Genomic DNA, 22,262 nt, shown 5'->3' on the forward strand with positions numbered 1-22,262 from the left:
TTTCCTAAACGTGTGAACCTTGTTCTAGATCCCGGTGTTATAGCAGAGATAGGCAATTGCATGATCCAAGGAATCTATTTCTGAGTTGAATTGAGTTTATTATACTTATTACAATTTTTAGGAAGTGTGAATTTTATAATTATAGAATACTCTATTCTTATCTCTGTTTCTATACTTTCTCAGTTCCACTGACCTTCACTTTCACCCTTTTAAATAAAATACATTAACAAAAATGTTAAATGATTCCACATGGGTGTGGGAACCAGAACAGATGTCTTTCTGTTACTGCACATTAACTCCATGGTCTCCGGTACTTTATGGTTTCATACTCAAGTAAGGCTGGTTAATGGTGTGCTCTGAAGTGCATTTTACACCAGACTACACACTCAGCCAGATAGGCCCTGCAAGCATGAGAATAAGAGAGGGTACGATGAAGCATGGAGCCTGCCTGGTGAGGATGTGGTTTCATTCTCCATCAGGAAGCCAAAGATTGCTGGAGGGAATCAATCACCCACTGAATGTTCTTTTTGACTTTTGTGCCCAGTACACTTTCTCACCTAGCTTATCAATGACAAGAATGGGCACTTGTGGCTTCAAGTGGGATATTTTTAAGTTTTCTGAAATCTCCTGCATTTCTTGGCACAAAGAATAAATCATATTACTGGGATAATGAACCATTTAATGGCTTGTGTGTTGATTTATCAGACAGTGCTACTGAGACCAATTTAAAAATATAAAACAATAAGTCACCCAGTCAAACTGTCTGGTAGGCAGCACAGCCAGACTGGCAGAGCAAGGATTAAGGCACCCAGTGCTTTTCCCTGGTGAGGTCATTCTTCTAGCTTTGGTTGTGGTGTTTGTTTGTCTTTACTCTTCAGTTAGAGGGAGAAAATAACCTAAGGAATAAGAAAGTCTTCTCATTAGACGAAGGTACTCCAACCCTGGGTCTCCTGGGACTCCTAGGAAAGTATGAAAGATGAGAATAGTAACTGAGCCCTAGTCGAGTCCAGGATAGCAGGGGAGAAATGCTCCAAAAGGCATTTTTGGAAAAGGACAACACAGGCCTGGCCCTGTCAGTTTTCATGACTGACCTAGATCACCAAGCAAGGCCCATACCATCTGGGCAGCATCACACTCCTGGCATGGGTCAGTGAGTGCTTGGTATTTTAATGTGGCAAAGCCCTCACAGATAAATAGCTGCTACTATATAAAGGCCACATGCTTGCTGTGTGCATTGGTGAGGAAGGTACTGATCTAACGAATAGTAAACAATGAAGTAAGCAAGATGTGTTGAGATTAAATTGTGCCCTTCTCTAAGCTACTTTATATTGTGTATTGGGTTTTTGTTGTTGTTGTCATTTTAAGACTATGCTTTGTCATAAAAGACTCCATTTTACAAGCAGCTTTTTGTTCCATTTTGATGATGCAAGTTGACTGTGCATCCTGGTGGAAATGTGAACAACTCTCTGGCACCAGTCATGCAGCACAGACTGATAAATTACTTCTTCTTGAAAGTAGAATGGTTCCATCTGATATATTTACTGGGGTGAGTTGAGATTGAAGGGCACATGGGAATATTAAAGCAGTATCAGGGAAACCAGACCCCAGACTTTGTTGGACATACGAGACTGAGGATAATAAATAACTTCCTCACTTGGACCTCATAAAGAGGTGGACACTTAGTAAAGAGATAACAATGATCCCCACTGACCTGTCATCTGACCTCGTGGGTGGGTGTCAAGAACCAACAGGTAGAACCATCCTTGGGTCTTTATCTTGGCTTAGTCACCATTGTTGATCTGGAGCTGCTGTCTATCCATCCCTTCTTCAGGTAGATTCAGCTCTGTAACTTCACTTTCAATTCTGTGACTTGTAGGGGCCTGCAACCGTAGCATCTTCTGTATAGCTCAGTTTGGGTTCATTATCTGATCACTACAGAGACTCATATATTCTTAACAGTTTGGCTTTGGCTTCTTTGACACTCCTTGCTTCTTTAATCTTTTGTAATCACTCTGTGACCTACATAGATAGATAAGTAGGTAGATAGTCAAGTAGATAGATAGATAGATAGATAGATAGATAGATAGATAGATAGATAGATAGATTTACCATGTGATGTGTCATATGTGATCTGAGAGTCAATATTAGCAACTAAGATAGAAATAAAAGAATCTGTGCTTGCCTTGGCCAAAATTATCAAGGAAACTGGGAATAACTAACAAGCTACTGCCATTGAGATAGTTATAGCTTGTGAATTTATTGTTATCCAATAAACTCTGACATTTTAAAGACACAACATGTCTATCTATATTGCTGACACAGAGTGGCCAGAGGCTCAATGGTTTCTGCAAAAGTCCCCTGGGTACAATTCACAAGAGGTGGAACCAGGATGTGTTCCTGACTCTGTCTGTACAAACTGGCTTAACCTCTAGACTTTCTGCCTCCTTTCCCAGGAAAGGAGATCCATTTGAAATGAACAAGCCACATCTGCTCTTTGAACAGAGATAATACTAAATGAGCTGTTCCTGTGTCCCTGACCCACTTTGAAGAGCCACCACCAAGAGCATTAGTAAGAGAGTGGAAGATGAGGAATGAGCGGGAGTGAAACATTAACAAGACCTTGTTAGCATTAAGGACAAATGTCTTCCTACTGCAGAGCTGTGACAATTCTTTTTACAGAGCATCTGCTCCCAGGCTTCCTCTCCTGTTCAGTCTGCCTCACTGTACAAAGCAATTGTCAAGGCCATCAATTACTGCCTCCCATATACACATTAAGCTTTACCCTGTTAGATCTCAACAACACTTAACACTTGGCCACTTCTTGATTTTGTAAAAAGTAGTCTGTTAGTACCATTTGAAAAACTGAATTAATTTTTAAAATATTTTTTAAAAATTAGCATATTGTTAGATTACAGTGTCCATAGCTTCCTGTCTGTCTCCAAAAAAATGAAAGCCTGCTATGCTGTATCCTTACAGCTGAAAGATAGCTAACATACAATTCCATGTCAGGAGACACATAGGCATGGCCAGGCTAAGAAATCAACAATTCATTTGTTAATGGACACTTAGTTTGATTTCATATATTAATTTCTTTGACATCTTTTTGATCATTATTTCTTCTTACTACCCAGTCATCTTTCTTATTCTCCTATACTGGATCCTCAACTTCTGTTCTTTCTGTCTCTCTCTCTCTCTCTCTCTCTCTCTCTCTCTCTCTCTCTCTCTCTCTCTCATCCATTCATCTTTTGATAGAATCTTAGGCTCATTTTGTATCTTGGTAATTATGAACAGCATTTCAATAAACATGGATAGGCAAGTATTTCTGTTTCTCTGGTTTACAGTCATTTAGGTATATAATCAGGAGTGCTATAGCTGAATTATGTGGTAATTCTATTTTTACTTTTTGGAAGGATTTTTATCCTGACTTCCATAGTGACAGTACAAATTTACATTCCTATTAATGGGCTTTTGTTATTCTGTAAACTGAATAGACACCCAATTGTTGTACTTTGTTTTAGTAGTAAAAGGTGACACCACTAAGAAACAGCTTGTCAATAACTTCAGTAATTAGTTCCTTTACTTTTAAAATGATATCCAATAATGCACCAGACCTCTGGACTCAAAACCAACTTTACCAAAATGATATACCTCTGAATTTTAAAGTTCATCTTCCATCCTTTAGCAGTTATCTTAATGAGACATTTAGAATATTGTCCTTCTTGTCTATTCAGTAAAAATTGTGTCATTGTTATAGTGGGCCAATATAACATTCTATAGTGTTTTCCTTTAGATTATATCATTAGCAAAGAGCAGGATTTGTACAGCCTTTGTCTTCATTAGGGTTTTTAGTGCTATAATGAAACACCATGACCAAAAGCAACTTGGGAGGGAAGGGTTTATTTCACTTTTACTTCCATACAATAGTTCATCATCCAAAGAATTCAGCACAGGAACTCAAGGGTGGGTAGGAACTTGGAGGCAGGAGCTGATGAAGTGGCCATGACAGAGCACTTCCTAGTGGCTTGCTTTGGGTGGTTTGCCCAGCCTGCTTCCTTTTTTTTCCAATTAAACTGTTTTCATTTATTTTACATACCAACCACAGTTTCGCCTCCCTCCTCTCCTCCCACTCCCTTGCCCACCTCCCTCCTACCTACCCTATCCACTCCTGCTCTATCTACATTCAGAAAGGGGCAGGCTTCCCATGGGAGTCAACAAAGCATCAGCCTGCTTTCTTATAGCACCCAACCAAGGTCCACTTATAGAGCCACCAACCCAAGGTCCACCCACAATGGCCTTTGTCCTCCCCCATCAATCAATAATTAAGAAAATGCCATACAAGATTGTCCTACAGCCAGATCTTATGGAAGCATTTTCTTAATTGAGGTTTCCTCCTCTCAGATGTCAGATCAAGTTGACATAAAACTAGACAGCACAGCTTTGCTGGGAATGTCTGCAGCTGTCCATTCATAAGAATGCTTACAAATCACCTTTGTGAAGGACATTGAATCAAAGCCTTTGCCACACCAGGAGATGTGTTGTAATGAAACACTGCACCCAGTGTACGGGTAACCAAGGCTACTGTTTGTTTGATTTGTAGTTGTCTGCTGTCTATTGTGACTTATTTCACCTTTGCAAGAACCAGACTAGTGAGTTAAACAGAAGCTTGTCTCCTTTACGTATGAGTGTAGCACCTGTCTCCACTCTTCTGAAGACTTGATAAGTAGCATGTTTATTTTTTCATCTGAAAAGGTCATGGAAAATGATTTCAGAGACTTCCACTTGGTCTTATTGCTTAAAGCTGAGGAACCAGTTTAAGGATTCTGCAGCATCATTAGATACTTTCAATGACAGAATCAGGAGGCAGGACAATGGCTACCTTGTGGACCCACATAGAGGCAGACCTGGTCCAGGACTCCACTTAATACCTGCTTCCCACATGTCTCTGCTGCATGGCAAATGTGCACAAAGTGTGCACACAATGTGCCCAGTGACACATGGGGACTGAGATTCTGCTTGTCATACTACTTCCCAGAATATACAATCAGGACCCAAGTGCTCAGCACAGACTTGATTTGGGCTGGCTTCTATACATGATTTAAGTTGTTGAGTTTCCTTACCATTAAGCGCAGCTAAGATTAAAACTGTAAAACTTTTAGAGCAGAGCTGGAGGGATTGATCAACTATTCTAGAGGACCAGGCTTCAATTCCCAGCACCCATGTGTCTTGTATAATATTAGTGAGACCAGCCTTAGTATTATACATCCCAGGGGCTCAGGAGAGAGAACTACTAACTGCAAGGACTATTTTCAGGAAATAGAACCTCAGCCCACCAAACGCTATAGTCCACTGGCTTTAATTCCTCTGGCATAACATCCTTTATACACAGCTTCAGTTCTGTTCTCATGTCTAGCTCCTTTCTTGCCTGATTTCTCTCTATACTTATCTATTGCTCCCTCTAAGTTCTATCTTAATTCTGCCGCATCTAGGTCCTTTTCAGCTTGTTCTTACCCAGCTAGTATTTTCCCATCTGGGTCTTCCTCATCTTCCATCTCATTCCTCTAGTACTCTTTTCTAGCCATTCAACCTAGTTCTTTCCCATCTCAGTTTGTTCCTCTCAAGTTCTTACCCATCTAGTTCTTCCATACTCTTTTCTCTTCTCTGACCCCCAGTGGTCATGTATAGAAGCTATATATACCCCCTGGTATATATGGCCAGGCTTCCAGGGTCAAACGGAGGGGTGATAAGAATCACATTGAGAGACAATAACCGTTAATTATCATTTGCAACCCCAAAGGGAAGTGGCCAATGGGGAAATGAATTAACTAAAGGCTAAATTCAGGTGATGTCTAAGAAGAGGGCTCTTATGTGCTCAACTATAATCTTAAATGTGATTGGTAGAAAATGCTAAGAATCTATAAGTTGCTAGGTCAATGGGAGAAAATAAAACTGTCTTTTTTTTTTCCCTGTGGCTCCTATCTGTCTAAGCTATCTGCCATTTTTCTGCAGGGTGGGGGAAAGTGTGCTCAGTCGCTAGGCAACCTGTGTACAGGTAGATGCCTCTGGCGATAGTTAAAGGGAGATCTGGAACTAGAGATAAGGTTTGGAAAAGGAGGAAGTAAAGCTTAATTGGCACATCCACCAGGCCTTCTCAAACAGGTAGCCTGGATGGTTAAGTCTGTTCTTAGAGAGTACAGAGGTATCTCTGATAAGGTACTTTCCTCCATCTGGGCATGGACCTGGCTGGATGCTGCCAATGATGATAATTACAAGGAGGCTTGAACTGGGGTTCTGGTTGAGCATAGCTGTCAGTGCAGAAGGTTATCTAAATATTCCTAGAAGTGGCTAGGTAAGGAGTTAGAGGTCTATAAAGTTAGTAAGGCTGTAAGAAAGGAGGGTCTGAGCTAAATTGTGTAAAGCTATTACTTAATGTCCACGTGACCTAGGCATTGTCTCCTTGTGGAATTTATCTTAAACCAGGAGACTTACATGTGGACTGTTATTACTGCTAGTCCTTGAAAGTGGCCAAGGGAGATATCTGATTCCAGAGAAAGCCTTTCCTGAGGCTGTTCTCCAAATACCTGGAATGTATATGTCCAGAGAGTGATCAGTCCACACTGTTAGCCCTTCTTAGGGAAAAGTCAATTGGGAAAACTTTGAAGGCACACATGATTTTCATAATAGAAGACAGCTGATATATAACAAGCCAAATAACATCAAAAACTACTTGGAATTTGGCTTCCTCTGGAGGAATTCCCTGATCCCTCCGGGTAGTGACTTTGCCATAACCAGCTGAGTTCTTATGATATATTCCTGCAGCCCGCAGCACATGTGGCAGCTCACAACCATCTGTAACTCCAGTCCCAGAGAATTCAAGACTCTCTTATGACCTTTTTGAGAACTTCATGCTTATAGTACACATACATACATAACGGCAAAACATCCATACACATAAATAGAATAAAATAAAATAATATAAAAAAATTTCAGAACATCCATTTATTCTTCCTTCATCATAACTATAACCTTTTAATTAACTCATGTTTTAGAATTTACTTTGTTTAGATGTTTGACTATTTACTGATTTTTTATCTTTATGTGATGTTGTTAACTGTATAAACCCTTTGAACATCTCTCTGTCTCTCTCTTTCTCTTTCTCATTTTTTCTGTCATGTCTCTTTTGCCCTATCACTGGTGCTCATTCTTCCTATGTTCATTTGAAAATGGTGTTGAATCTTGTTCGTTTCTGAGTGTGACAATGAATCTAGTGTCTAGCCTACTAGTGAGTGGACATTTTATTACCACTTGTCACTTACAAGACCTTGGTTGGGAAGTGCAGAAGGTCACCCCTCCTTTCAGGAATTCTGTCAAGGGAAGACAGTGTCAGGTAACCTGGAAATTAGCATTTGCTACAGCTGTAGCTATTTCCATTTGGGAGTAAAATTCAAAACAAAAAAATAAGACATCCCTCGAGCTCCTCCACAGCCCTTGCAATTGTCTCCTTCTCAAGGTATTCTTTCAACTCTGAGCTTGAGATTGACTAGGTCACCTGAGTGCCTCTTGGAAACACTTCAGTTAACAAACAATGAATGGCAGTTGCTGTTCTCTTCCAGCAGTTTCAGTGGCCCAACATTTTCCCAGCTGTTGCTGACAATAAGTGCTCTTTAAAGGACATTAAACTATCTTGACGACAATGTTTATTTGAAAATATTGCACTATCTTCTTTTTCCAAAAAAAATCTTGAAGTGTTTGCCTTTTTTCCTTATTCTTCCCCCAAACATCTAGAAAGAAGGGGGAAGAAAGAATGTCATTCCTGTGGCCTCAAATCTTGCAGATAGCTTTTTCATCACAGAAATACAATCTAGCCAGGCATTCTCATGAATGCTTGTCTTTCCAGCATCTGGAAGGCCATGCATGGTAGGGTGATGACGACAGCCTGGACAGGTTAGAGAGACCTTGTCAAAATTTGTGTGTGTGTTGTTGTTTGTTTGTTTGTTTTAAATATTTATTTGTTTTTATTTCATTTGCCTTGGTGTATTGCCTGAATGTATCTCTGAGGTATCCAATCCCCTGGAAGTGGAGTTACAGACAGTTGTGAGCTGCCATGTACATACTGGGAATTGAACCTGGGTCCTTTGGAAGAGCAGTTGGAGCTCTTAACCACTGAGCCATCTCTTCGGCCCCATTATGTGTGTTGTTTTTTTGACAGTGTCTCTCTATGTAGTCCTGGCTGTCCTATAACTCTTTATGTAGATCAGGCAGGCCTCAAACTCACATAGATCCACCTGCCTCTACCTCCTGAATGCTGGCATTAAAGGTGTGTCCCACTACACCTAGCTAAAGAAAAAAAATTGAAGTGTCTTCTAAAATCCTTCTAAGTTCCAAAGTCTACCACCTCCCTATTTTTTTGATATCATTTCTGATGACTCCCTCCTTTCCTTTTCTGGAACAGTTCCAGAGTTATTCTGGAACCAACAGGGACTGATTTGCTATTTATCACTCCCAAATTCTTTGCTCAGTTACCTTGCATAGCAGATGAAAATGTTGGGGACACTACATCCTAAGAGTTGGCTAGTGCTACAAATAAAGCCCTCAATCAACTCCCCATCAAGTGCTCTTTATCATACTAATCAAATAGCCCACTGCTCTCATGGCTTGCTCAACTGGTATTTCTACCCAAAGTGACTCCTTATTGTGTCACTCCCAATTCTTTTTATTCTTTAGCTCTTATGTTCACAAATTTAAGTAACTGTTCAATTGCTGTGAAGAAACACCAGGACCAAGGCAACTTATAAGAGCAAATATTTAACTGGGGGCTTGCTAACAGTTTCAGGTTAGTCCATGATTATCACAGTGGGGAGTTTGGCAGTAGGCAGGCAAGCATAGTGCTGGAGCAGTAACTGAGAGCTTATATCCTGATCCACAGAGGAGGCAGAGACAGCCGAGTAGGCCTGGCATGGGCTTTTGAAACCTCAAAGCCTATCACCATTGACAAATTCTTTCCTCCACTATCTGTATTTGGTCAGAGTGTTTTATCAGAGCAAGGGGATGAAACTAGAACACAAACCAAGAAGAGAAGGGTGTGGAGGGCAGGGCAAGAATACCACAGAAGGGGACATGGCCCTGTTTGATCTCTACCTTTCTGAAGAAGTGGTGTAGTGTCAGTGATAGGAATGTGAATGTTAGGGCTGAGTTGCTTGGGTTTGCACCTTTGCCCTCCAAATATCTAGGTGTTTCCTTGGTTAGGCTATCTAATCTTTTAAGTATGAATTTTTCTAGTCATAAAGTGGGAATAATGAGGGCAGTTATACTCTGTGGGACTGTTTTAAAGAGATGGTGTGCCATTTGTAAAGTGCAGCAGCCAGAACAACAAAGATTTGAAGTATGAAGAACCTTATTTTTCTATCTTGGCATCCATAAAACTCAATTTGATTCAGAATGTATGTAAACATCCCGAGGGTTTCTTTCACCTTCTGATTGACAATATTGTTGTTTGTTATTCAGAAACACCAGGCAGGTTATTCTCAGTTCTCAGTACTTGCACCAACGCTGACTTGAATTTCATTTGTTGAGATTGAATCCAGACAGGACAAACACTGTCAGGAAATAACATGCCTGCTCTGTATGCATAGGAGATAATTCTGATTTGATTTTGATCAGAACTAAGATCCCCTGTGTAGTTCTCAGACCTGGTCTCTAATCCTCAAATTTTGAAAAAATGAACCAATAACTGTAAAATGGTATGTGACATCACCTGACTAACTTGAAGTGAAAACAAGAATATCAAACAGTTGTGGGGAAGCTCGGGACACTGGTGGCCTTCATCCTAGTTCCATGCATTTAGATATTGGAACAGGAGAGCCAGTCTTAAAAGACTGTGACTTTTTGTTTTGTTTCATAAATATTTTTATCACTAATCTTTTTGAAGCCCTTCTTTTGCCTTATTTCTCAAAAATAATCATGATGAATTTTATCATTGATTCATTATTTTTATTTAAAAAATTTTTTAAATTAAAATATAATTGTACTATTTTCCTACTTCCCTTTCCTCCCTCCTAACCCCTCACCCCTGACTGGCTTCCTTTCAAATTTATGATGCCTTTTTCTTTGCCATATACATATACATTATATATGTGTATGTATATATGTGTGTATCTATCTATCTATATATATAATATATATAATATATATATAGTTACACATATATAAATATATCCTGCTGAGTCCATTTAATATTGCTTGTGGGTGTATGATTTCAGGGCTGACCAGTTGGTATTGGATAACCGATTAGGCCCTCATTTCTGGGAAAGAATAATTCTCCAACTCTTAGCATTCCTTAGCTACCTGTAGTTCTTTGTCTAGGACTGGAACTCCGAGATTCTCCCCTTTCCACATTAGCTTTTCTACTGATGTTGTCCTTATTCAGTCTTGTTTAGGCAGCCATGTTGTAGGTGAAGCTGCCCTGTAATTTCTAGGAGACATTTCACAGCAGATTTTCCACTCTTCTGATTCTTACAATCTTTCTACCCCCTCCTGTGGTATTCTCGAAGCCTTAGGTGTAGGAGTTGACCTGCAGATGTATTTGTTGTGGCTGGGCATCTCACTACCAGTTGTTCTCTACATTTTGACCAGTTAATAGTTTTCCGTAATAGTCTCCAAAAGGCAGTAACTTTTTTGTTTGTTTGTTTTGTTTTTTGAGGCAGGATTTCTCTGTATAGCTCTGGTTATGCTGGAACTTGCTTTGTAGACCAGGCTGGCCTGAAACTCAGAGACTCACCTGAGTCTGCCTCCCAAGTGCTGAGATTAAATCTGGGTAATGCACTACCACACAGGCCTAGAAGACTGTAAATTTTTTATTAATCAAATTTCCTAGGAATATACTGGAATCTGGATTTCCCTCCCAGTACAGATCTTAGGTTTCTGCAAGAGCCATAGCAGAGCACCAGAAAGTAAAACTCATTTGCAGAAAAGTGAAAGTAACTCTGTGCCTCTGAGTTAGGGAGCTGTTATATTCTGAAGCTGGTTGTTATGGAAGCATCCAAAGTGGCAGATGGATCCCATGGATCACAGCAAACACAAGAGGGACTTGGAACAGAGCCTTATAGCATCTAGCCTGGTGGATAAAGAACAAGGACCTCACTTACTTGCCTAAAGTTGAAGCTATAACCCAGGAGACAGAATTTGGGCAGGGGGTTGAACACTCAGAAGAAGAATATTTTTGCTTCAAAATAAGGCAAGAGATACTAACAGTTTCTGAAGTATCAAAACATTTTGATTGGACTGTGAAGATCTATTGCTCCAGTTCTCTTGAAAGAAGCATAGAACTCAAGAGAAGAATTGATAAACCATGGTTGCCCAAAGGGCAGGAATGGGACAAAAAGCTAGAACTCCTTTGAACTGAATGATATACAATGCAGTGAAGACATATGGGAGAAAGAAGAATGCTATATTGAGAAGGAACAGTGTAGCTAGAGTTTTCCTGCCTTGTCCACAGTCAGGACAAATCTTTGTCACCTGCCAGTCCCACAGCTGCTCAGACCCAACCAAGTAAGCACAGAGACTTATATTGCTTACAAACTGTATGGCCGTGGCAGGCTTCTTGCTAACTGTTCTTATATCTTAAATTAATCCATTTCTATAAATCTATACCTTGCCATGTGGCTCATGGCTTACCAGCATCCTCACATGCTGCTTGTCATGGCGGTGCCTGGCAGTGTCTCTCTCACCCAGCTTCCTGTTCTCTCAATTCTCCTCTCAGTTAGTCCTGCCTATACTTCCTGCCTGGCCACTGGCCAATCAGTGATTTATTTATTGACCAATCAGCAACACATTTGACATACAGACCATCCCACAGCAGAACAGGTTCTGGGCCACTGGGAGTATTTCCACAAGTCTCAACTTCTTGGCTCAGTTATCATGAGAGGATTCATGCTTTGGCCTTAAGATGCTTTAATCCAAAACTCTTCAGCACAGTGATTCACTGGAGTGGAGTGTTTAGAAATGAAACATCAAGCAAGGTAGGGCTGGGTGAGGTTGGAAGAGTTGGGACTGGAGAGGTGGCTCAATGGTTAAGAGCACTGACTGCTCTGGCAGAGGAACAAGGTTCAGTTTGCAGCTCATAACCATTTGTAACTCCAGTTCTAGGGGGTCTAATATCTTGTATAATATTAGAGGGACAAGCCTTAATATTATATATCTCAGGGGCTCAAAGAGAGAACTACAAACAGCAACGACTATTTTCGGGAAATAGAATCTCAGCACACCGAGCTCTTAGTCCGGTCATTTATTCTTTCAAATCTTCTCCGTCCTCCCTTGCCCTGGAGTCCCGGTATATATATACTTACAAGCAGTAATCCCTTGGCAGTGCAAAGCTAGGCTTCCAGGGTCAAACGGAGGTATGATAAGAATCACAAAGAGGGGCAATAATTGTTAATTATCATTTGCAACCCAAAAGGGAAGTGGCCAATGGGGAAATGAATTAACTAAAGGCTAAATTCAGGTAATATCTAAGAAGAGGGATCTTATGTGCTCAACTATAATCTTAAATGTGATTGGTAGAAAATGTTAAGAATCTATAAGTTGCTAGGTCAATGGGAGAAAATAAAACTCCCTTCTTTTTTCCTGTGGCTCCTATCTGTCTAAGCTATTTGCCATTTTTCTACAGGGTAGGGGAAAGCGTGCTCAGTCACTAAGCAACCTGTGTACAGCTAGATGCCTCTGGTGATAAAGGGGGATCTGGAACTAAAGGTAAGATTTGCAGAAGGAGGAAGTAAAGCTTAATTGGCACATCTGCCAGGCCTTCTCAAATGGGTAGTCTGAACACTTAAGTCTGTTCTTAGAGAGTACAGAGGTATCTCTGATAAGGTACTTTCCTCCATCTGGGGATGGTCCTGGCTGGATCCTGCCAATGACAATAATTACAGGGAGGCTTGAACTGGGTTTCTGGCTGTGCATAGCTGTCAGGGCACAAGGTTAACTATTCCTAGAAGTGGTTAAGTAAGGAGTTAGAGGTCTATGAAGTTAGTAAGGCTGTAAGAAAGGAGGGTCCAAGCTAAATTGTGTAGCGCTATTACTTAAGGTCCACCTCACCTAGGTGGTGTCTCCTTGTGGAATTTACCTTAAATCAGGAGACTAGCATGTGGTGGTCTGGACTGTTATTTCTGTTAATACTTGAAAGTGGCTAAGGGAGATATCTGATTCCAGTACTGAAAGGGGAGAAACGGATGGGCTGGGGGAAAGGGAGCCTTTCCTGAGGCTGTTCTCCAAATACCTGGAATATATATGTCCAAAGAGTGATCAGTCCACATTATTAGCAATTCTTAGGGAAAAATCAATGGGAAAACTATGAAGGCACACATGATTTTCATAACAGAAGACAGCTGATATATAACAAGCCAAATAACACCAAATGTTCCTTGGAATTTGGCTTCCTCTGAAGGAATTCCTTGATCCTTTCAGGTAGTGACTTTGCCATAACCAGCTGAGTTCCTGTGGCCAGTAACACTAATGCCCTCTTGTGACCTTGTCAGGTATTGCACACAGTTGGAGTACATATTTACATACATACATACATGCAACACATAAAATAATAATAAATACATCTTTAAAAAAAAGAAACATTAGAAGAATAGGTAAGTACATTAAAAGTTACAATTAAATAGCTGAGGAGGCAAATACCACAGTGGAAAAAACAGTCCAATACTGAGTCCTTCCACTGACAGCCTACTGATTAGAGCAGTCTGTGTGTGAAATACCTGACATGTGAGTCATGTGTGCTAAGTGTGTATTCATACATATATGTGAGTGCTTGTCTGTACAAGCTGCATATGCACAAATGTGCTTGCATGTCTGTGGCAGAGAAGAGAAGGAGCTGCTGAACCAGGACCAGAATGATTCAAGTTTTACCAAAAGAAAAGAAAATCTTTGTGTGGTATTCAAGTTATTTTCAATATAACCTAGGCCACAGCAGTATTCAGAGACATTTTCAAAAGATGCAAATTCAGTGAGCATTTCAGTTTTGAGTTTTTACAATGTGCATTTCAGGCTCAGACCCCAAAAGCCCCATCTCCTCCTGAAAAAGAGACATTTTTGTCTGCAGCATTCAACAGTTCTCAAAGGAGCTTGCTCTATTGCTTGTACCACTAAATAATGGTGGGGAATTTAATTAGGTATGAAGGACAGTGGCAGGGGACCAGAGGACACTAGGGAAAGGATTCTGCATCCACCTCTTTAACCCATAATCCATGTCTTTAACCCATAGTAGGCATGGTCACAATGACAGGTAGAAGAAGCAGAGTGGCATCACCTTAGATGTTCATAGTTTCTTGGGAAAGAGACTTAGGCTTCTAGTTCTTGGTTCTTGAAGCATTGTGGGTACTGAGCAGTGTTTAGCCCTCATAGCTCCCTGGGAAACATCCCTTGCTTGTCACAGGGAGGTGAAAGTGGTCCCTGAAAACAAAAGCTACTTGACATCTGCAATAAATACCAAGCTCTTCTGTATTGATCATTTCTACCAACATACACTGGAAGTGGTTTTTGCAACTAACTTTTCTTCTACCAAAAAAAAAAAAAAAAGCAAAACCAAAGAGTCCTTTGTTCAGCTTCTTGATTAATGTCCCTTATTTAAAACTGACATTTATGCCTTTGACATTTATATCATCTATGCATTTTTCATGTGGTACTGAGGAGTAAAGTCATCCAAATGACTATCATTTAAAAAAAAAAAACAGGCTATTTACCAATATCTCTATCCCATGATGCGCAGAAACTTGAGTGTTTCAGACATTTGAAGCACAGCCATATATTTGCAGCAATTCTAAAAGATCTGCAAAATGTAAGGAAGGTTATCACCTTTGGAAGGGTTTTTGTGAGATAATGTTAGGCCTTGGGTGAGAAGGTAAGGTCTTCACCATGCTCAAGATGGTTCTGTGGACTGACTGGAACAAAGTCAGACTTTAGTAGCTATTTCCTTTAACAAACCTCCTTGCTGTCCAATTTGAAGCTAATTAATTTTATTTAATTTTCATTTCCTTATATTTTGTTTATTTCCCCAAATTTCTCAAAGCTCTGTTTTATTTTATTTTATTTTTTTTAAAGATTTATTTATTTATTATGTATACAGTGTTCTGCCTACATATATGCTTGTAGGTCAGAAGAGGGCACTAGATCTCATTATTGATGGTTGTAATCTACCATGTGGTTGCTGGGAATTGAACTCTGGACCTCTGAAAGAGCAGCCAGTGCTCTTAACCGCTGGGCCATCTCTCCAGCCCCCTTATTTCATTTTCTAAAAATATGAAATCACCATAGTAAGACCTAAGAAAATGAAGACAGGAAGTAGCCTCATTTGTTCAGACCTGTGTGACCTGAGGAATGGGGGGAGTTTAATGATGAACCCTGGAAGCCAAGCCCCACTTTGTTTCTCATCCAAGGACACAGCTCCAAGTGAAAATGTCCCGTTGTCTGCATGTTCTATGATGTAAGAGGGTGGGGAGAGACCAAGGAAGGATGCTACAGGGAAATTTGATAAATCTTTTCCATTACTTGCAGATGTTTTGTGATGGTCCCAAACCAAGGCATGAAATTAAGAAAACATGAAGATGTACAACCATGGCAGTACATATCTGGGAGACTGAGACAGGAAGATTATGAGTTCAAGTCCAGCCTGGGCTGCACAGTAAATTTGAGGCCATCTAAAGCAATTTCTGGTGATCCTGGCTCAAAACAAGTGGATATGTAATTTGGTGACAAAGTGTTGTCTGACATGCATATTAGCCTGAGTTTTGTTTTATCCCTACAATCCAGAGAGAGAGAGAGAGAGAGAGAGAGAGAGAGAGAGAGAGAGAAAAGAGTGGGAATGAGAAGTGTGTAGGTAGAGTCTTCTTTCTGCCTGCCAGTTCCCAAATAACCAACACAGAGACTTAATATTAATTATAAATGCTCAACCAATAGCTCAGGCTTATTACTAACTAGCTTTTACAACTTAAATTAACTCATTTCTATCAGTCTACATTCTGCCATGTAGTACTACCTCTCTTTCATCTTGCACCTCCTGTTTCCTCTCTGTGTCTGGCTGGCAACTCATCTGACTCCACGCTTCTTCTTCCCAGCATCCTTAGTCTGGTTCTTCCACCTACCCTTATCTTGTCCAGCTATTGGACAGTCAGCTTCTTCATTAAAATAATCATAGCAACATATATTTACACAGTGTAAAGGAATATTCCACAGCTTTTACCTGCTGGGTTATTTAACTGGTCTTTGGTTTTGAGATGGGAATCTTGTGTACTAGGCTGGCCTAGAATTTGCTACATATCAGATCTCCTTGTCTCTGTCTCCCAATTGCTGCTGTATATATACCATGCCTGGGTTTTTTCAGCCTCATAATATAGACTGGCATCAAAACTGTTTCTCATTTGTTTGTTTTGTTTTGTTTTGAGACAGGCTCTATGTAGCCCTGGATGGCTTGGAACTAGCTATGTAGATCAGGCTGAATATTTATGATTAATATTAAGTCTCCATGTTGGTTATTTGGGAACAGGCAGGCAGGAAAGAAGAGTCTGCCTACAGAGAAGAGAAAGAAAATATGAACAGTCTATTCTGACATAAAACCTCTCTCCTCAACTCTTTTTTCCCCTTGTTTGAATTTCTCATTCTTGCTTGTCTCCATATGGCACTTCATTCCATGCCTGTCTTACTGTCCAAACTGTGTCTCTCTTAGGCACAATTAATCTCAATGCTAAGTCAAGGCTCCAGGATAGAGCAGCACCAAAGTTATCCATTGAGGTCTGTCTTTTTCTGCTTAACATAATGTTTTTGTGTATTTCTATTAAAACAACACCATTGCTTGTTCTTATAGTAAAATATTATCTTTTCCCCACTGCTAGGCTTCAGGCTCTTTGCTCTGCTGCATTTTTCTCCCCTGGCTGTTGTCAGGAATTCTGTCTCTTCACAGCCTGTTTATCCACTAATGCTACTCAATATCTCTTACTGAGCTCCCCTAGTCTTCTGGCTGACTGGTACCCACATAGTTCCTGGATTCATGGCCTTTTCACTGTGATGTTCATCTTTCATCGCCTCGATATGTTGGTCTCTTTCACACTTCTTCAATCAAGGACTATGTCTTATTTACCCCATATCCTCATTCTCATACTCAGGATAGAACCTGTCATGTGATGGGGAGCACTTGAGCGCTCATCGGATGGCTATTAATATAACATCCTTAATCACAAAACGACGGGTTGAAAGTCACAAAAAATAGGGTAACATCTTCTCACAATAAGAGAATTATGGGCCCTGGGTCTTCTGCAGGAAACCTTTGCTAGTGTTCCTGTTACCATCAAAGATACTGGTTTTATGTTTTTTTTGCTGTTGTTGTTTTGTTTTGGGTTGTGTTTTTGTTTTTAATTCTCACACACAAGCTCACAGTTCTGTGATTACAAACCCCACTCTCTCCTGATTTTCTAAGTTTACAGAGAATGACAAAAGGAACAATAGCCAGACGGGAGCTGCCACAGACAGTTGGAGCACACCTCACTCACACAGCCCTATTTCTTGGGCCATACACTTGGACCTTTGAAATGGCCAGAGGGAGTGCTGATGCATTGGTATGGGGTCCTCCTTTGACCTGGGATTTCATGTTCCATATTGGATTCTGCAGGTTTGTAATGGCCACAACTCAGTTGGAGCCTCTGAGAGCATAGATGTTCTTGCTCTAGTCCAAGACATGAGCACTTTACTCTAGCCCTCTTTCATTCTAAACCTTTTGGGGTTGAATTTTTGTGCAAGTGAGTTAGGAGAGGGTGAGAGTCAGAAGGCACAAGTAACAGATGGGTTACCACTGTGGGTAGCTAAAGGGTCATCTTGTTGAGAACTCTAGGAGATGGGAGGCACTGTCTGATCTGTAAAGAACAGGGTTCTGTATCCATTAGCTCACATCAGGAGCTTGGGAACTGCCACACATTGGTAGAATGAACACCAGTGGCTTAAGAAAGCTGCTAGGCAAAGCATTATAATTGGGTCACTGAAAGTTGGGGTAATGGAAATGGAAATGTTAATGGTGTAGGCTAGATGGGCAAAGGCGGGGGCTATAAGAAGCTCTAGGCTGATGCAGCCACAGGGCTGTGTTAGAGATCCATGACCATCCAAAATTAATTGGGACCAACATGGCCAACCAAAACATTGCTAACTTCCCTCTGCTTCAGTATATCTCTGTCTCATTAGCTTTGCAGGACTGGCTGTTCCCATCATGCATCTGACACCATGGCACACCCCTAAACCTCTTTCCTGGAAGGATAGAAAATGGAGATAAGTCATGTTCCTGGTGGGCAGCCCCCAATCTATTCCTGGAATTCTCTGCCTTTTTCCTGACTCAACTTTTGAGTTACCCTCTTCCCTCCATTAAAGTTTGCCCATAAGAGGAACTATTCAAAGTCTTTGGAGGCAGGGGTATAAAGCTTTCTCTTAATAAGCCCAACCTTCTCCCTATTACAAACATCTTCACGGTTCCTTACTTTGTATATTCTCCAATGATGACAAGAACCCAGAAACAGTGGCAAATGCCCCAACCTGGCCTTTGTCTCTTCGACCTCCCCAGCCTTCATCTTTGGCAATACCAAGAGTAAAGATGACACACATCAGAGAATTTCCCTAGATGTCTGCTACAGAAACTCTGGAGCCCACATGGGACAAATAGTGTGCCAACCTGGACTGCATGTCTAAGTTTGGCAGGATTGCTTGCTAGAAGAGTGACACACACAGGCCCTACATCATAGAAGCCCTACAAACAGATAGCTATTTTTTATTTCAATTGACAGACTACCAGAGTTTATGAGAGAAAGCCATTAAAAAGTTTTTTTTTTAAATATCTGGTAACATACCCTGCTTATGGGTAGTCCTGAGGCTTAGAGATGACAGAGATCCACTGGTTTGTTCTATACCCCTCCAACTGTCCAGATAGTAATTTTATACACATGTTACTATGAAAACTCCACATCAAAATACAAATGGATTTTGCACAGTGATATGCACCTACTGCAGTTGATTAAATTCAAAAGAAAGGGTTAAGAAAAACTGCAGGAATCAGACCTATCTAAAGCTGACCAGTCACTCTCACTTTGCAGCACTCAATGGCACACATGGCTTTCACTGCAGTAGCTGTAGACTTGTCAGGAATCTTAGCTAAAGAGCCTTTGCACTCTTTCTTTCCATTTTGAAATCTGGCTATTCAGATGTCACAATGGCAGCCCAGGGACAATGTTGTACTGTAGTTTAATATTGCACCCTTTGCTAATCTGCAGTGACCAGAGTGAAGACTACAAGTTATCTAATACCAACACCAGCAACAACAAAAAACCACATGTTTATTGTCCTTGATCAATCAGAAAATTGCTCAGTCAAAAAAACTTTATAAATTGTGAAGGACCTTTGTGCTCATTCCTTTAATGCTAAATCAGCTCACAGTTCAGCCCATGACAGTTCATGCACTAGGTAGATTGGAACTCTACGTGTCAGTGTTCTGTATGGAATGACCAGCCTGGAGAGAGGACTCCAAGGGTTAGGTGAGGCAATAGCTCTTTTCTAGCAGTGGAGAAGAAGAAGACTATCCACATGTGTGTTTCAACAGCCCTTGTTAAGCTAGAGGAGATGACTAGATTCTGAGGGGGAATCAGAAGTAATTTTTGTTCCTACTCTTTTGTTGCTTTATGGCAGGTAAGAACAATGCGATATACTTCTAATCATGAGCACTTACCCACAGGCCCTTCAGAGAGTGTCAGAGTTTAAAATTAAAGACAGAAACTTCAAAATCTAAACCCACCCACACCTTTTCTTCTTCACATGTGTTACACTGTGGCATGTTAGGAAAATTGTTTTGTCTACCCTCTTAGTGAGCTTACCCATCAAATTTCTTTCCCTCTCATTATTTTCTATCTCCTGACAATTGCTTTCTTGTGGCTCTTCCTGCTGGCCTATGCAAAACCCACTACAAGGATTTACTTTTTGGCCTTTATATTTATTTAAAGGCCACTGAGTATAAATTCAGGAAGGCCTTGTGTGACCAGGACCTCGTGGCTTTGCGTGGTTGCATAAAGTGTGCAGCGCAACCATGTGATCTACACACATGCGTGGAATAGACACAGGGGCCTGTGTGAGCAGATGCAGCCCAGCCTTTATAAGATGGCACCATGATTCCCAGCTCCATCTTTACTCACGTGTCTTTTCCACAGGACTGTCTCTTTACCTGATCTTAATAAAACTCTTGTTAGTGGATTCTGTCATGTTTTGTGACGTTTCCTTTCAGGGTAAGAGCACTGCAAATAACTAATATTTGTTGCCCAGAAACCAGTAAACCAGGGAGTCTGCTCCATCCACAACAGACCACTGTACATTTGCCTAGCCACAGGAATCTGCATGCAACACTGCAGGAATCTGCATGCAACACCACTGCTTCAACTGGTGAGTCCCCCACTTTTCAGCCAGCATAAACAGTTTCCTGAATCTCATTACTGTTGAGCATCTGGCATCTCACTGAGTATTTTTGAAACCGGGGGAACCACCAACCACAGTCTTTATTGGCTACGGCTGGCCCCTATTGCAGGCCTAAATTTCTAGCCATCTCCCACATCTGCAGTTTGAGATATTCCTAGCAGTTGGACCACCACCGTCGGGTGTGTCCTTGGGCTGTGTGAGAGTGGCACATTTTTCAGGCTTAACGAAGCGGTAGACACTGTTCTGGATTCCCAGGGAATCCTTGCTTAACACAGCATGGGTCCCTGCTTTCCGGCTGATAACCCGTCTGGCATCCTGTGCCTGGTGAAGATCCATCCTTGGCCTTAGGGACGCCTGGGGCCTTAGCTCCGGATCACATTTGTTTTTTTACTTTTTATTTTTCTGCCTCTCTGCTACAGACATGGGAAATAAGGCTCCCAACCCCATCAGTCCTACCTCTCCCTTAGGCTGTCTTCTTGAGGCTTTAAAACCTCTCAGCTTAATGCCTTACTTAAAGATTCCTAAGCTTATCTATCTCTGTACTAAGAGATGGCCCAAATATGCTTTAGAAAATAACAAAAAATGGCCACCAAGCAGCTCCTTAGATCCCTATATTTTACGGGAATTATCTAATTTCTGCTAGCAAACAGGCAAAGGGAAAGAGTTGCCCTATATCATAGCTTTCTTCTTTCTCAGTGCTAAATAGTCTCTTCTGGATTCCTTCTCTCCTGCTCATATGCTCCTAGCTATGCCTAAACTGGAGGATTCTCTGACCATGGAATCTCTGACTCTAGATCCTGCTAACAAACCTCCACCTATCCGACCTCCAGCTCCTACCCCTACTCCTAGGGTGTCTGTTCCTTCAGCTTCTCTTCCAGATTCCTCTTCCTCTAAAGCTGATTCTTCCTTGGCAGCAGCCATTTCCAAAGGCCTTGCCCTGGCTCCAACCTTCACTCCTTCTGCCACTCATTCTTGAACTGCTAAAGTGCCTGATTCCAGCCATTCAAATCCTTCCACTATTCTCCCTTTTCGAGAGGTGGCTGGTGTGGATGGACTGATTAAGGTCCATGTTCCATTCTCTCTTGCAGAACTCTCTCAGATAGAAAGTAAGTAGAGTTCTTATACTTCTAATTCTGCTTCCTTTATTAAACAATTTCAATATATAACTCAATCTTATAGTCTCACCTTTCATGATATATACATGATACTTTCTAATAATTTACTTCCTGAGGAGCACAGGCGGGTATGGGAGCAGGCTAAGACTCATGCAGATGCGGTTCACCAGTCTAACCCCTCACACCCTCCAGGGGCTGAGGCAGTTCCTGACCAAGAACCACACTGGGACAATAACACCCAGGGTGGCTCTCTAGCCAGAGATAGGTTTATTACCCATCTCCTGACAGGCCTCTGTAAGGTTGCCCTAAAACCAGTAAACTATGAAATACTAAAAATGATAATTCAAGATAAGGACAAAAATCCGTCCCACTTCCTGGAGCGCCTCACCAAGGCTCTACTACAGTTCACTAGCTTAGACCCGGAGAGCCCTGAGGGTAGGCAGCTCCTAATGACCCACTTTGTCTCACAGAGCTTCCCTGACATAAGGGCTAAACTTAAACATTTAGAGAACGGCCCTCTGACCCCAAAGCCAGATGTGCTAGCAATAGCATTTAAGGTGTACCATGGGAGAGATGAGAAGGCCCAGGAAAGGAACTGCCAGATGCTGGCAAACACTATCTGACCGGCTCCCCAAAAGCCATTTGGTCCCTGTTTCAAGTGTGAGA

This window comes from Peromyscus eremicus, chromosome 1 (genome assembly GCF_949786415.1).
Source record: "Peromyscus eremicus chromosome 1, PerEre_H2_v1, whole genome shotgun sequence".
NCBI lineage: Eukaryota > Metazoa > Chordata > Mammalia > Rodentia > Cricetidae > Peromyscus > Peromyscus eremicus.